General features: G+C 52.6%; 1 protein-coding gene across 1 annotated transcript in view; it reads left to right on the forward strand.

Annotated features, from left to right (window-relative positions):
• Nucleotides 1-14,756, forward strand: part of Kazn (kazrin, periplakin interacting protein) — a 361,840-nt gene that overhangs the window by 335,556 nt on the left and 11,528 nt on the right. The window lies entirely within an intron of this gene.

The following is a 14,756-nucleotide window of genomic DNA, read 5'->3' on the forward strand; positions in this document are numbered from 1 at the left end:
CTCCTCGGAATTCCAGGCTGGGTGATGGGGAAGGGCCGAGGAAAGCCAGCTGGGTGCTTGGCCTCTGCACGTGGCCTCCCAGAACATCGAGCCTCTGCTGCCTCTCCTAATTTGTTAGCAATCAGGGTTGCCCCATGCTAACACGGCTCCTTTGTGCCCAGAACCCCACTCACTCCCTGGAGCTCAGAGACCCCATCAGCTCAGCTCACCAGCTTTTACCACTCCCCTCCCTTTCCTGGAGACTCAGAGCTGCTGCTGCTGTGACCTTGGAACATGTCACTTGCCACAGGGCCCCAACAGGCCTCTGTGTCATTTAAAGTTCCTTCTCTCCCAGGGGAAATCAGAGTAGCTTGAGACAGCAGGGGAGAGAGAGTGGGTCCTCCAAGGTCCCTTCCCATGTCCCAGCAAAGGGCCCACTATAGGTAACCCCAAACCTTCATTATAAGCCAGTGCCCTCAATCTCCAGTTCCCTACTGAGAAAATAATACTGGGCTTTGCAGTGTGGCTGACGGGCCACTGCGCTTCACCTCCCTCCTAGCTGTGATAGCAGAGAACACAGAGCGGCAAGATGGGCGCCATGCAGCAACATGTAAAGCAGTCACATGGCCAGGGAACCTCAGGACCACAAGGAATTTGGGATTACCTGTGTTCTCAGTGGCCACACCGTAGGGGAAAAACTACCAGTACCAGCCACACTCTCGGCGTGAAAGGCTTTTTATTCACCTCTGGTGATTCTGAGGGGCAGTCAGGGGCTAAGAGCCATAGGGCTCATTTGAGGAAGACAGGCATGTTCACACACGTGCCATCGTAGCCTATGCCTGGCCTTGTACAGGCATCACTAATGGATCAAAGAATCTGTGGAACCCATCCATCCTCAGACCTCTCATTTTACAAAAGCCTCATAAATCAAACAACCAGTGTTGGCTTACAAGGATGAGGTCTGTTTGCCATCTTAGAATTAACCTACTCCTCCTAACCCTCTGACTGGCCAAAAACATGGGGAAAACTTTGGCCAAGAAAGGAGGGATTGGCCAAGGTCCTAGCTATGATCCTGCCACCTTCTCAAGAGCAGAGACACCCCTGACTCAGAAGTTCTATCCAGATACGTCATTTGTGCTTTTTTTTTTTTTTAAATGGGGAGGAAAATAGCTGGGGGTAAAACCCAGAGCCCTGCCCATGGGAGGGAAGCATTCTGTGCTGAACGATGCCCATACTGGGGCCTCCTTGTTAAGAGATTATCCCCTGAGAGCTTGCTACAACTGATTGACTTCAAGTGACACCTGTCAGTCATTGGGGCAGGGCTTCCCAGGGCATCCAGAAGCAGCGTTCAGCTACACAGGATGCACGCAGTTGGTTCAGAAGGCGCCAGTCTCCAACCTTCCTTGTGGATCATGACCCTGGCTTGTGCCACTTAACCTGCAGGACTCCCTCAGTGCCCTTCTGCATGCTCTCCCACCATCCTGAAAGGCCCCAGCCAACGTGACCGGTAATAATAACAACAGTATCTAACATGCATCATGCATTTGCCATAGGCCAGGCTCCATGCTGCGCACTTACCTCGTGTTAACCTTGTTAACCCTCCTGCGACCTGTTACTGATGAGAAAACGTTGTGCGAGGTCACAGAGCACCTGGGCTTTGAACCTAGAGTCTGGCTGTACCCCAGCACCCAGGTAGACAGAGGCTGGAACCCATAAAAATCTGTGCTTCCGGGGCATCTTCTCTGCTCAGCAGGCCTTGGCTTAAAGTACTCCCATCCTCACCCGGCCCTCCAAATAGCTTTGTTTTTATAGAAAAACCTCTTACTGGCCCTTTTCCCTAGGCCCAGAAAGAAACCCCCTAAGTTTGAGCAAGTGGGGATCACACAGCCCAAGCAGGCCTCACAGGGCGCAGCGTGAGCTCTGTGTCCCTACCGTAGCCAGACAGGCAGCAGCGTGACCTGCATTTGTGCTGCCGCCCAAGCCCTCTCCTAACGATTCCTGAACTGCAGTCCTGAGGCGTGCGGCACCCCCACCCCTCCAGGAGAGCCAGTGAGTAGCGGGGTGCTGCCCCACCCCGAGGCCCAGGGGCGTTGGGCCACTGCTATCCACTTCGTTTCACCTGGGCTCTGGGAATCCAGAATCCAAAGTGGGTGAGATGTGGTTGCACCATGGGACATTGTTCTTTTTTTTTTTTCAGTACTGAGGGTCAAACCTGGGTCCTCTGGTGTGGTGGGCAATTCTCTGTCACTGAGATACACCCCTAGCACTCTTTTTCTTTTGAGACAGCATCTCACTAAGTTGCTCAGGCTAACCCGTAGGCCTTGGACCAATCCTGCCGCCTCCCGCGTAACTGGGACAGCAGACACTGTCCCATCTGGACTGACTTTCAGCTTGTTAAGAGTTTGGTTTTTAAACACTTAGGAGCCCTCACATCCAGAACGTGCATTTTGCAAAACACATTTCAGAGATACCCCTGTCTCCCTTCCTGTCTGTTCTGAACAAATGACTCTTAAGCTTTTTTAACATGGATCCCTCCGTACACACGAAATAAGGTCCCTCCCTGGGTCATCCGGTGGAGAAACCCCCGATGGTGATGTGGTAAGAGGAGCAAGGCCCGTGACTTCTTCATAAAGGATAGCTGAGCTTTTGTGTTATAAAACAGCCCCTTATAAACATCAAAAAACATCTTGGAAGTTTGTATGGTAGAAAATATTTACATATCAGTTGTGGCCCATCACTCCATGGGCAGTTGAGGGTATGTGTCTGCAAGGCAACGGAGGGGTGGTGACGTGCGTGGCCTCCTGAGGGCCAGTTCTGTGATACTCAAGTAGCCTCCTGTGCTGTGTGTCATCCGGTGCCCCGTGTCCTGCACACGGCGTCCTGAGAACAGGGTCACCAGAAGATTGGTGTTTAAGGACTAGGGCTGGAGGTATAACTCAGCTGGTAGAGTGTGTGCCCAGCAAACACAAAACCTTGAGTTTATGCCCCATCACTGAATAAACCAGGCATGATGGCACACACCTGTGACCCCAACACTGTGGCTATGGGATCTGAAAAGTGTCAGGAGTTCACGGTCATCTTGAGCTGCGTAGTGAGTTCAAGGGCAACCTGGGCTACATGAGACTCTGTCTCAAAGCATAAAAGAAGCAGAATTAACAACTGCAAAGCTTGACACTTTCCTGCAGGATACCCCTCCACACTGCCACTGCGTCAGAGGCTGGTGGCACGTTTGCTTTTCTGAGTTTCAGATTTGGGGATGCCTGGTTGCTCTGTGGCATCACCGGGAAGTACCATTTGTCGCACTAGGGAAGTGTATAAACCAGCATGCCATGCTCCCAGCTCAAAGGAATGATTCGCCTTTGAGAAGTGGTGGGTGTCCCATCCAGGGGACCCTGGCAGCCCCCAGTGAGTCCCAGACCATGCCCACACTATCTTTCAGCTTTGACCCTAACATTTGGACCCCAGTGAACACATCTGAAAAATGATAACGCCCTCCCCCTCTCAGTGGCCCAGACTTGTGCTTTTCCCGAACTTTGTAGGACATTAATGATAAGCTCAACAGAAAGTAGGAAAAAGTGTGGAAGAGGCTTGACAGGTCCTGAGTCCCAAATGATTCAATCAGGACTTTCCTTGGGAGAAAAAGAAAGTGAGGACACGGGGTTGTGAGAACGTGAATCCCTCCAGTCATGGGTTCCAAACCCACGTTCAGCTCCAGGGCCGTGAGAAAGAAGACTGTCTCCTCTGCGCCACGGCAGAGGGGTGTAGAAACCACCAGTCCCAATAGGAAGCCTTGTCTCTAGCATCAACAGAAACAGAGTGCCCGACACTTCCTGTTTGTCAGTGCTCAAGAAGCTTGTGGTGGGCCTGGGGACGTGGACCTCAGATGGTAGAGTGCTTGCCTCTAGGCCTGGAGATTCCAGAGGTCACTCCAGGGCAGCGCCTTTATCAAGAGACAGATGGCTTAGTGGTTAAAGTACTAGCCTGCAAAGCCTAAGGACTCAGGTTCGATTTCCCAGTACCCATGTAAGTCAGATATAAAAGGGGCGCACACATATGGAGTTCATTTAGAGGCCCTGGTGTATCCACTCTCTCTCTATCTGCTTCCTTCTCTCCCTCCCCCTCTCCTTTCCTCTCTCAAATAAATAAACAGAAATTTTAAAAAAGAGGCACTGGTCAGCCGGGCATGGTGGTGCACACCTTCAATCCCAGCACTCAGAAGGCAAAGTAGGAGGATCATTGTGAGTTTGAGGCCACCCTGAGAGTGAATTCCAGGTCAGCCTGAGCTAGAGTGAGACCCTACCTCAAAAAAAAAAAAAAAAAGGAGAGAGAGAGGTCAGAGGCAGGAATAGCTGTGAGGCTGCCTCACCCATGATCTCCCTCTTGACTGCTCTGCTAATCTCTTTCCAGTCACTCACCCTTCCAGCAGCTGTCCATGAGAAATACTGTTACCCATGACCTAGCAGAGGCACATAGAGCCCAGAGTCTCACAGCCCGGAGGAGAAGGCAGAACACAGCAGCTGAGACAATTTTTGGTCTCCGATCAAGCCCAGGGTCACATGACCGACAAGGGTCAGGGAACTTCAGAAAGTCTCATGAAAGAGCTAAAATTGAGCCCTTAGCAGGTTGTCTCTTAGGGTCAGTTTCCCAAAGAGGATGAGAGTGTAATAAGTAGGTTTGCAAACTGTGTTTCAGAGAAGCCGGAGGGGTTCCTCAGAGGTCTGTCAGGGAGTGAAAGAGTGGCAGCTGCGGTCTAGAACACGTCCAGCCAGAAGTGGGTGCTCATCCGTTGCATGCTGGCCTTCCGGCCATGGGTCCATTTGAAGAGTCCTGGGATGTAGGAAAGCGAGAAAAGAAAGGTTAAGAGCCACAAGTCAGGTCAGTAAGTAGTTAGCTCTAGGGGACAGATTCTCAGGCCTCATCCACTCCCTCTGTATCGAAGGCCTGGACATCTGCAGAGCTTCCAGGGGCTTCCTAAGGCAGTTTAAGTCCACGTCCCTCGGGCAGCTTAGGGTTCCCCCATTGAGGAGGAGCCACGCACAGACAGGACCCCCGACTGCCTCCCGATAGCGCTTTGCTAGGGCTCTTTCCAGAAGCCAAGCCACTTACAGCACTAGGAACCTTGTTGGCACACAAAGAGGTCTCCAACTTCCAGAGAGGCGCTCACCAGAGAACAGGGATACAGTATTTGGCCCAGTGAGGTCCAGATTGTAAGCATGTCATCTGCTGTGACAGACCCCCTCCTGCCCTGTGGCCCACCAGCATTTCTGCTGAGTACCGGGGGCCCTCACCAGCCGGGCCATGCCCCACAAACACTACACAGTAAGCCCTCAGTGACAAGCCATGCTCCAAAGAGGAGGTACTCATGGTTCTGTTGTGGAGGGGCCAGGAGGATCTGCTCTCACCCTGCCTCAGACTCCTGGGACATCCAGCCTTCCCATCACTGATGTCCCGTCGCCCTCAGCCCAGCACAGACAAGAGCCCTGCCTCATTTGACTAAGGACTCACTGTGTGACCATGCACAAGTTGACTTCCTGCTCTGGGCCCTAGGTTTTCTTAAACACAAACCAAGGTTGTGGTTATCCCGCTGTGGTCCATAAAGTCCCTGAAGGGCCTGTGCATCCCTCCGGAGGCATTCACTGCCTCTAACCTGCCCTAAGCCACCATCCCACATCAACACACTGCCTTTGGGGACCTAACTTCAACTTGTTTCTTATTACTGCTGTTTGTTTCGTTCGTTTATTATTTTTTTAATTAATTATTTATTTATTTGAGAGCAACAGACAGAGAGAAAGACAGATAGAGGAAGAGAGAGAATGGGCGCACCAGGGCTTCCAGCCTCTGCAAACGAACTCCAGATGCGTGCTCCCCCTTGTGCATCTGGCTAACGTGGGACCTGGGGAACCGAGCCTCGAACCGGGGTCCTTAGGCTTCACAGGCAAGTGCTTAACCGCTAAGCCATCTCTTCAGCCCTCGTTTATTATTTTTGAGGGGGGGTGTTGGTGTAAGGTCTCTCTCTAGCCCAGGCTGAGCTGGAATTCACTATGTAGTCTCAGGCTGGCCTTGAACTCACAGGGATCCTCCTACCTCTGCCCCCCGAGTGCTGGGATTCAAGGCATGGCACCACCATGACCAGCTTTGTTTTAGTTTTTTTTTGTAGGTAGGGTCTCACTCTAGCCCAGGCCAACCTGGCACTTATTCTGTAGTCCCAGACTGGTCTCGAACTCAGAGCAGTCCTCCTACCTTTGCCTCTCAAGTGCTGGGAATAAAAATGTGCCACCACCACACCAGTTTTAGGTTTTATTTTTGACACAAGTCTCATGTATCCCAGTCTAGCCTCAAGCTCTTTTTATAACTGAAGATGGCTCTAACTTCTGATCTTCCTTCCTCTATCTCCCAAGTGGTAGGATTACGTGTGTGCGCCAGCACAGCTGGCTTCGGTGGTACGTGTTAGGCAAGACCACTACCAACTGAGCTACATCCCAGCCCAGTTCTGGCTTCTTGAGCCTGTGCACGTGAGGTCACTTGAGCAAAGGCTCTGAAATAGTGAGTGAGCGTGAAAGCATTCCTCTCGGAGCTCCCCTCGCCCATGAGCTGTCCCCCCGCCGGATGGGAGGAGAACACAGGTCCTGTGGAGGACCACTCCCAGCTTTTCCATTCAGCCCTTCTCCCCATCAGGAGTAAGCAGTACGGTCTCATCTTTCATTCCAGGAGACTAGGGACATAGAGCTCACAGCTTCTAAGTGTGCTAGGTGAGGCCAGAGCCCCACACCACTAGGCCAGGAACTTGGAGCCTGGATGAACCCCATCCAGACCATGCTGGGCAGCATCTCTACCCAGTTCTTTGCAATTTGCAATGGTCTGTCACAGGCATATGGGAGTAGAGTTCATAGTGCAGATTCTAGGCAGACTTCCTGAGCCTAACCTTAGTCTGGACACTTTTCTTTTGATATTTTATTTACTATTTATTTATTTGAGAGAGGGAGAGAGAGAATTGGTTGCCAGGGCCTCCTGCCACTGCAAAAGAACTCCAGATGCATGTGCCACCTTATGCACCTGGCTTACTTGGGTACTGGGGAATAGAACCTGAGTCCTTAGGCTTCGCAGGAAAGGACCTTAACCACTAAGCCATCTCTCCAACCCCAGTCCTGACTCTTGATCATGGAAACTTTTGGCAAGTTGTTCAAGGGCTGGGCCTCAGCTTCCTCAGCTGCACAACAGGAGTAACAAGGTGCAAAATCGGCATGAGCCAGCCCACACAGAAGGCACAGCTTGAGCAGCCATGAATACGCCAACAACGATGGCAGTGACCTCACTTCATCCTGTCACCAGCCCTCCGGTAGACAGGACAGCCCATTGTACAGATGGGGACACTGAGGCTCAGATAAGTGTGGCAACTGCCCAAGCTGCTAGGCCAGTCCAGGCATATAGGAGGTGAGCACGTTGGAGCTGAGGGGCTCTTGGTGACCTCTCACACCCAGCATGCCTGTACTGCAGATGGGAGAGACTGTCCACCACCAAGCAGCTGTTCATGTCTGAGCTAGCACTGGAATCCAGGGGTCCTCGCTCCCCGCCCAGTGCCTTGAACTGCAACAGACCATAATAGTCATCTAGGAGGAAGAAAAAAAAGAGGTCCCTGGCCAATAAATTCTGTAAACACTCTCTTGTTCCTACCCTATAGGGCATGTTAGCTTATCAAGGCTCTGACAAGTTCTGTACTATGGAAAACGATGTCACTTCCCCCATCTAGCTGAGTTGACGCCAGCGCCATGCCTTTCAGTCTAGGCCCTGGACCACTCTGAGAAACACTGGCATGGGTGGTGTCCTCAGGCCCCTTTAGGTCCAGTGTGCTATGCTGAGCAGTGCTAAATCAGTTGTTCTTGGGGGTTGTCTAATCATACCTCTTCCTGACATTGTCTAGCCATTAAAGGCCCCTAGGGGCCATGGAGGTTTTCTGTGTGCATAACAAGAGACGGAAAAACCAGGCAGATGGGCATCTGTAAACCCAGCACTGGCAAGATAGAGGCAGGAGAATCAGAAGTTCAAGGTCAGCCTGGAATACATGAGTCTGTATCAGAAAGAGAGACAGTTGATGGAAGCCACATGCCAAGCCAGGCATGCTGGAGACATGATCTGAGAGCTCCAAAGCACAGATAGGACCTGAGCCTGAGGGTCACAGCCTCAAGGGTAGTGGTTAGCTAAAGGGCTAGGACCAGGGCTTGCATGGCTGTCCTGCTGCCTGGGGTCCCATGGGGGTAGACAAAGGAACTGAGTCTATTGCACAGGGCCCAGAGAATGATGTATTAGTTACTTTCTCATTGCTGGGGAAACATATCTGACCATAGGCAAGGAAGGAAGGGAGACAGGGAAGGGGGAGCTTCTTTCAGCTCACAGTTCCGGGTCTCAGTGCATCATGGCAGGGAAAGCGTGGCGGCAGGAGCTGAGGCAGCTGCTCACACTCAGCGCAGGGAGGAAGCAGAGTGATGGATGACGCTGCTCAGCCAGTGCTCTCCTTTCTATACAGTGCAGGGAGTGGTGCTCCCCATAGCTAAAGCGGGTCTTCCCCCCTCAATTAACTAATGAAGATAATCCCCCACAGGCCTACCCAGAGGCTATTTCCTGGGTGACACTCAGTCTGCCAAGTATAAGCCATTCACAGATGGACGCTTCCATCCCGCCTGTCTCTGGCTTCACCTGTCTCTGGCTTTCCTGCCAGCCAGAGTCTGTTGGCACCCTGTGAAAACTCTGGGCAGCCTCACTGGACAGACCAGACATGTCAGAGTCACGCCCACATTGGCCCACCCCCCTACACTGTGCTCCTTAGGAAGCTGATGTCTTGAGAGGGGTGTGGAGCCTCTGGCCAGGGTGCAGGCCAGGGAGGGGAGGAGGTAACCTCTGACAGCTGTCACTGCAGGGCCAGATCCTCGACGATGGAGAGGAGGCGGGAGATAAGCCAGGGTGTTCATTGATAGATGAAGGGTCACCAATTGCGGCTGGCACGTGTGAGTCAAGGCTAAGTTCCGCTGAGCCAGCAGATTGGACAGACATTGGCGGAGAGGGGCATGGGGAAGGCTGCGCTTAGGAATCAACTTAGCCTGTGTGACCTCAGCCAGGCAGCCAGTCCCTTAAAGCCTTAGTTCCCCACCGTTTAAGGTAGAGAGCAGATACCTTGAGTGTTGCAAAGATGAGACAATAAATGGAGAAAAGGGTCCAGAAATTTCTAGAAACTTGTCACGGGTCTGCAGGAAAGAGACCTTGTAAGCCTAGGCTGGTGACTGTGGCTGGAGTCTGACCTGGCAGAGCCCTCTGCACACAGTGGCCTCCACTGACCTCACCTGTCCTCACCTACAAGGTGGTCGTCAGGAGCCCTGAGTTCATCCCTCAGGGGAGAAAGGGTTCACTCCCATCCCCCAGCTGCAAAGATCCAGGCCTGAGTGGGCTACGGGCTCACCAGGCCTGGCCATGTGAACTGGAATTACTATCTGCTGTCAGCTGTGATAGGCCCGCTGCAAAAGTGTGCCATGGTGGCAGGAACAAGTGCCCTCTGTGAGCTGGCCCTACACCAACATTGTACGGCATGCTCCCCTGCCTCAAGTCACCTATATTTCAAACTCAGAGGCCTGTGGGAACCCTCAGACAGGCAGGTCAGCATTGTAGGTCATTCCTGGACCACGTAAGGGAAGGTTCTTGCTCGCCCTAATCAAGGATGCTCAGAGTGAGGGTATGCTGGCCTGGCATTCCTAGATCTCCCAACCTTTCAAGAAGCCAAAAGTATATCACGAGGACCTCAGATCTTTACTATTAATGACTTGCCCTTTAACAATTTGATGTCCATTGGAGTTCATGGGCCCAATTTGTGTCTGAAACCACAAATCTGCTGCCTCAATGTTGGATGAATTCTGGTACCCAACTTCCCAGGTCCTTGTTGGCAAGGCTGTTGAGTCTCAGATGCCTAGCTCTGTTCAGCCAGAGGCCCTCCTGCCCTTTCCTCCTGAGCAGCCACCAGCAGGGAGCCCACGTTCCTCACTGAGCTCATAGCAGAAACCCAGAGCACAAGGCGTCTAGGGAGTGGGCTGGAGGGTCATCCCTCAGAAAAGCCCCCAAAGGCTTTCTGTGTTCACGGAGCCCCTGAGCCCTCAGTCCCATTACTGGCAGGACTGCCTACAGGGGACCACCCGCCCACTGCCAGGCAACTAGGCCACTTCATCTTCCCTACCAGAGTCTGGAGGACTCAGAGGCTAGATGGGAGCTTCGCCGTCATAGGTGAAGGTGCCTGATGGGCCTGGCAGAGGGGACTCCATGCTGCCTCAAAGCCCCCAGCAGGATGCAAGCCCACCAACATGGACAGCTGTTACAACCCATGGACAAAGCCTGCCTCTGGTGGGCACAGAAAAGAGAGGAAAGCTGGCAGAGAGCAGCATGTGACGCTGATTGCGTGCCTGTTGTGCTAGGCATGTGCTGGGCACCTCACATACACTCGTTAAATCCTTCCACATCACTGTCCCCAGACACTTCCTATGTCCCAGCCTGCGGCTGAGGGTGCCAATAGAAACGAGAGATAACATAAATCACACTAAGTAGTCCGCACCAAACTCAGTGATTATGCATTGTTCTTTCAACCCTAGAAGTGAGGAAACTGAGGCTCAGAGAGGTGGCACAGTAGCTCCAGGCAACAAGAAGCAAGGGACGAGAACCAGGGTCCAATAGACCGCTAATGCAGTACACCCCTCTCCGACAGGTATTATGGGGGATTTTAGATTTTTTTTTAATTTTTATTTATTAGAGACACAGAGAGCGAGAGAGGGAGTGAGAATGAGTGTGGCAGGTCCTCTAGCCACATGTGCATCTTTCCCACATGGGACCTAGAGAATGAAACCTGGCTCCTTAAACTTCACACGCATACACCTTAACCATGATGCTATCTCCCCAGAGCCCATTATTTATTATTTTTAAAAAAAAATTATGAGAGTGCGAGAATTAGCACGCCAAGACCTCCAGATGCTTGCACCACCTTGTGTGCACGCGTCACCTTGTGCGTCTGGCTTACATGGGTTCTGGGGAGTTAAGCCTGGGCTCTTGGGCTTTGTAAGCAAACACCTTAACCACTAAGCCATCTCCCTAGCCCCAGATGGCTATTACCGAAACTATTAGAAGCATGAGCTATTTCATTCCCATAAGTCCAGTATCAGAGGAAGCAGATGGCAGTGAAGGCAGGTCATAGAAAAGGCCATTGCAAAATGGGTAGAAGTACCCGGGACCCTCCGTCCCAGGCTGTGGCACTGGCTCAATGTATTCATGGATTCTAGGAGGCCTTGGCTGGCAGTGACAGTGCGCTTGCTGTGGCATCAGCTCTGGCCGTGGGCACTCCTGTGACCGTGTGGAGGACGCAGGGTGAGGCAAGCCAAGATGGACACCCACCCTCCTTTGGCACATCCGTACGATGCTCAGGCGCCCCAAGCCTGCTCTCACCAAAGTGATCCCTTGGGAAGAAACAGACATGACCCAGCAATCGGCCTGAGCCCTCCCTTGGCCTTGATACCATAAATAGTGAGGTTCAGCTCTGGGCTAGGGAGCTTCCAGGGTGGTTATCTGTGAAGCCTTTTGAGGGAGGTGAGGCTGGATGGTTTGCGTTAAGCATTTGAGAGAAGCCAGGCTCAGAGGTGCCTGTCTGTAATCCCAGCACTTGAAGGTGGAGGCAGGGGAACCAGGAGTTCAAAATCATCTTGCATAGTGACTTCTTTCCAGGCCCGAGCTATGTGAGTCCCTTTCACAAAAAGTAAATGACAACAACAACAAAAATCCCCGTGAAGATCAGGTCCCCGGGTGCCCCTCCACTGGACCAGAGGCTCGGGATCTGGCTCAGCGGTGGCTCCTGTGTCCCTGTGGACACATGGACAAAGAGTCAACTGGCCATCACAGTGATCCTAGCTTCACAGATGCTGGCTGAGCTGAGCTATACAGAGGCCATAGAGCAGCTGTAGAGGCACTGATGGGTCCAGCAGAAAAGGCAGAAATGTCTAGATTCCAGGTAGAGATCCAGGGCCTCTAAGGCCCTAAACTCCCTCCCAGCAGTTCATCACCTCATCTCTGCCTCTGACAGCCATTCAGGTGGGACCACCAGCACGGTGCCCCCCACAGGTTCATAGTGTAGACCCTCTGCTTGAAGTTCCCTTCACTTCTCAGGGGATCCATCTGTCAGGCCACTCAAGGGAGAAAAGGTTGCCAGAGAAACATCAGCAAAGGTGCAGAGATGGGGCTGGAGAATTAAAGGATCGGTAGTTAAAGGCAATTGGTTAAAAAAGTCTGCTGCCTTGGGTTCAATTCCCCAGTACCCACATAAAGCCAGATGCACAAAATGGCAATGCGTCTGCAGTCCATTTGTAGCGGCAACAGACCTTGGCACACCCATTCTCCCTCTCTCTCTCCTCCTCTCTCTCTCCCATTCTCTCTCTCTCTTTCTCTCTCCTCCCTCTGCTCACAAATAGATAAGTAAATATTTTTTAAGAGGCATAGATGGAGGATCTAAGAGGGGAAGACAGACTTCAGCAATGTCTGACCACATGAGAATTTCCCAAGTGCAGAGAGTGTTGTCTACAGTAGGACAGGCTAGCAGGGGGAGAAGAGGAAGATTTTCAGTGAATACTGTTTATGGCATGAAGTAGTGATCATTGGATAACCGTAAAAAAAAGAAATATATATATATATATATATATATATATATATATATATATATATATATATATATATATGGAGAGTTGCCAAGTACAGAGAAGGCGGAGCCTTGCCAAGCACAAGGGATCAATTCCTTGACCTCTTAGAAAATTCTTGTGCTGTGGGTGAAAGAGCAGAAAGAAAGGAGGTCCTCTGAGGCCAGAGACCAATGCTACAAGGGCTTGCTGGGTCCCTGCAAAGCCACGGTATCAGCAGTGAAAGGAAAGGGAAGCATATGATTTTCAGAAAGAGGGGAACGAGGCCGTGACGGTGGATTAAAGCTGCCGTGGCCCCAGCAGCAGACTCGGAGCCAGCGCTCCTTGAGACCCATACTGTGTCCCTGTCCCCTGTGGGCGGGAGCCCTGTCTCTTCTTTCCTGGGATCTGTGGCTAAATGTACCACATCCAAAGTGACAGCCACCGCAAACCGCCTCACACAACAGAGCAGGGCTTTTAATCGAGGACTTGGCTTTTGGCTATAAAGGTATTGGCAGGGGCTCCCCTGCCACTTCCCAAGGGTGAGGGTTCTGAGCTGATCCGAGTTGGCTGTGGTGGGGACTTGAGCTGGTCTGAGATCCCAGGCCCCAGGGTGTACAGGGCCTTCCCTGCGCCAGAGATGGACGGGTCATTGTCACGCTCCCTGAAACTCCATGGGTTGAGGACAGGGACGCTATTTTGTCCCCTACGATGCACAGTGCAGCAAAGAATGACAGGCCCCGGGCGCCAGCGGCAGGTGGACAGACCTTGCCATGGGCAAAGAGGGTAGGACAGGGTGTAAATGCAGTCACGGGGGGGCTGCCAGCAGCTCGTCCTCCCTAACTCCTAGTCCCTTCTTTAAAATCCCCATGCAGACAACACCTGGACTAACCAGGCAGTGCCTCAAGAACTGCCCACAGTGGCACGCTGTTGGTAATGCAAGATGGCCACGGTGGCAGCGGCGGGGGCGGGGGGGGAGGCATGTGCACCTCAGAAATGGACGAGCAGATGCTAGCAGTTGGTGCACTTTCTAGAAGCCTGAGAGCCGGTTGGTAAATGTTTACCCTGGTTTGGAGTTCTGTGAGGTGCCAGACACACTGCTGGGGTGGGGTGGGGGTGGCACCCAGGCCCGTCCCTGCTTCTGTGGAAGTCCGGGCGTGCCACCAGTGACTCTGTGGGTTGAATTCATTTCAGCTGCGGGAGGTGCTGTGCCAGCAAGTCTCCTGAATCCATGAGCGCACCTGTGAGCACGTGGGGGGGAGGGGTAGTGGAGCAGTGGGGGACCAGGGACGGCCCTGACCGAGACAAGCATATAAGCAGGATCTTGAAGGCTGCGTGAGAGTTCTCCGGCTGAGAAAAGAGCAGCAGTCACCCCTCAGGCCCCGGGAGCAGCAGAGATAGCCGGTCTGCGGACGCTGGAAATGCAAAAGCAGCTAAGTGTTAGGCGACACTGCAGAAGGGGTGGGCAAAGTGGCAGGGTCGGCCATCCAGAGCCCACTGAGGAGCCACTGAGGACGGCTGAGTGGTAGACAGCCCCGGGATCGTAACCACCGCGGGCTGCAGGCAGACGGAGAGGAAGGGCAGACGCGGGACAGGGGGCCGGGAGGTGGCTGAAGGGTCCCAAGTGGAAGAGCATGAGGCCGAGCTGCACCAGAGTCAGGAGATGGACGTTCAAGACGACAGACTTGGGGGCTGGAGAGATGGCTTAGCGGTTAAGGTGCTTACCTGCAAAGTCAAAGGACCCCAGTTCAATTCCCCAGGACCCACGTAAGCCAGATGCACACAGGGGCACGTGTGTCTGGAGTTTGTTTGCAGTGGCTGGAGGCCCTGGCACACCCATTCTCTCTCTGTCTCTCTCTCTCTCCTTCTCTCCTTCGCTATGTCGCATTCTCTCAAGTAAATAAATTAAAATAAAGAATCAAATTAAAAGCAAAAGAGGACAGACTTGGTAAGGAGCATAGGAGTCCACATGCTTGATCTATCAGCTCGTGTCTGAGCTCTGCAGGGCAACAGCAGCTTCAAACAGGACGCTGGGACATGTGTGGGCCCCACCCCTCTAAGGAAACCTGATTCTCAGTGCCACCCACAGCCTGG

This window comes from Jaculus jaculus, chromosome 5 (genome assembly GCF_020740685.1).
Source record: "Jaculus jaculus isolate mJacJac1 chromosome 5, mJacJac1.mat.Y.cur, whole genome shotgun sequence".
In the NCBI taxonomy this organism is placed as follows: Eukaryota; Metazoa; Chordata; class Mammalia; order Rodentia; family Dipodidae; genus Jaculus; species Jaculus jaculus.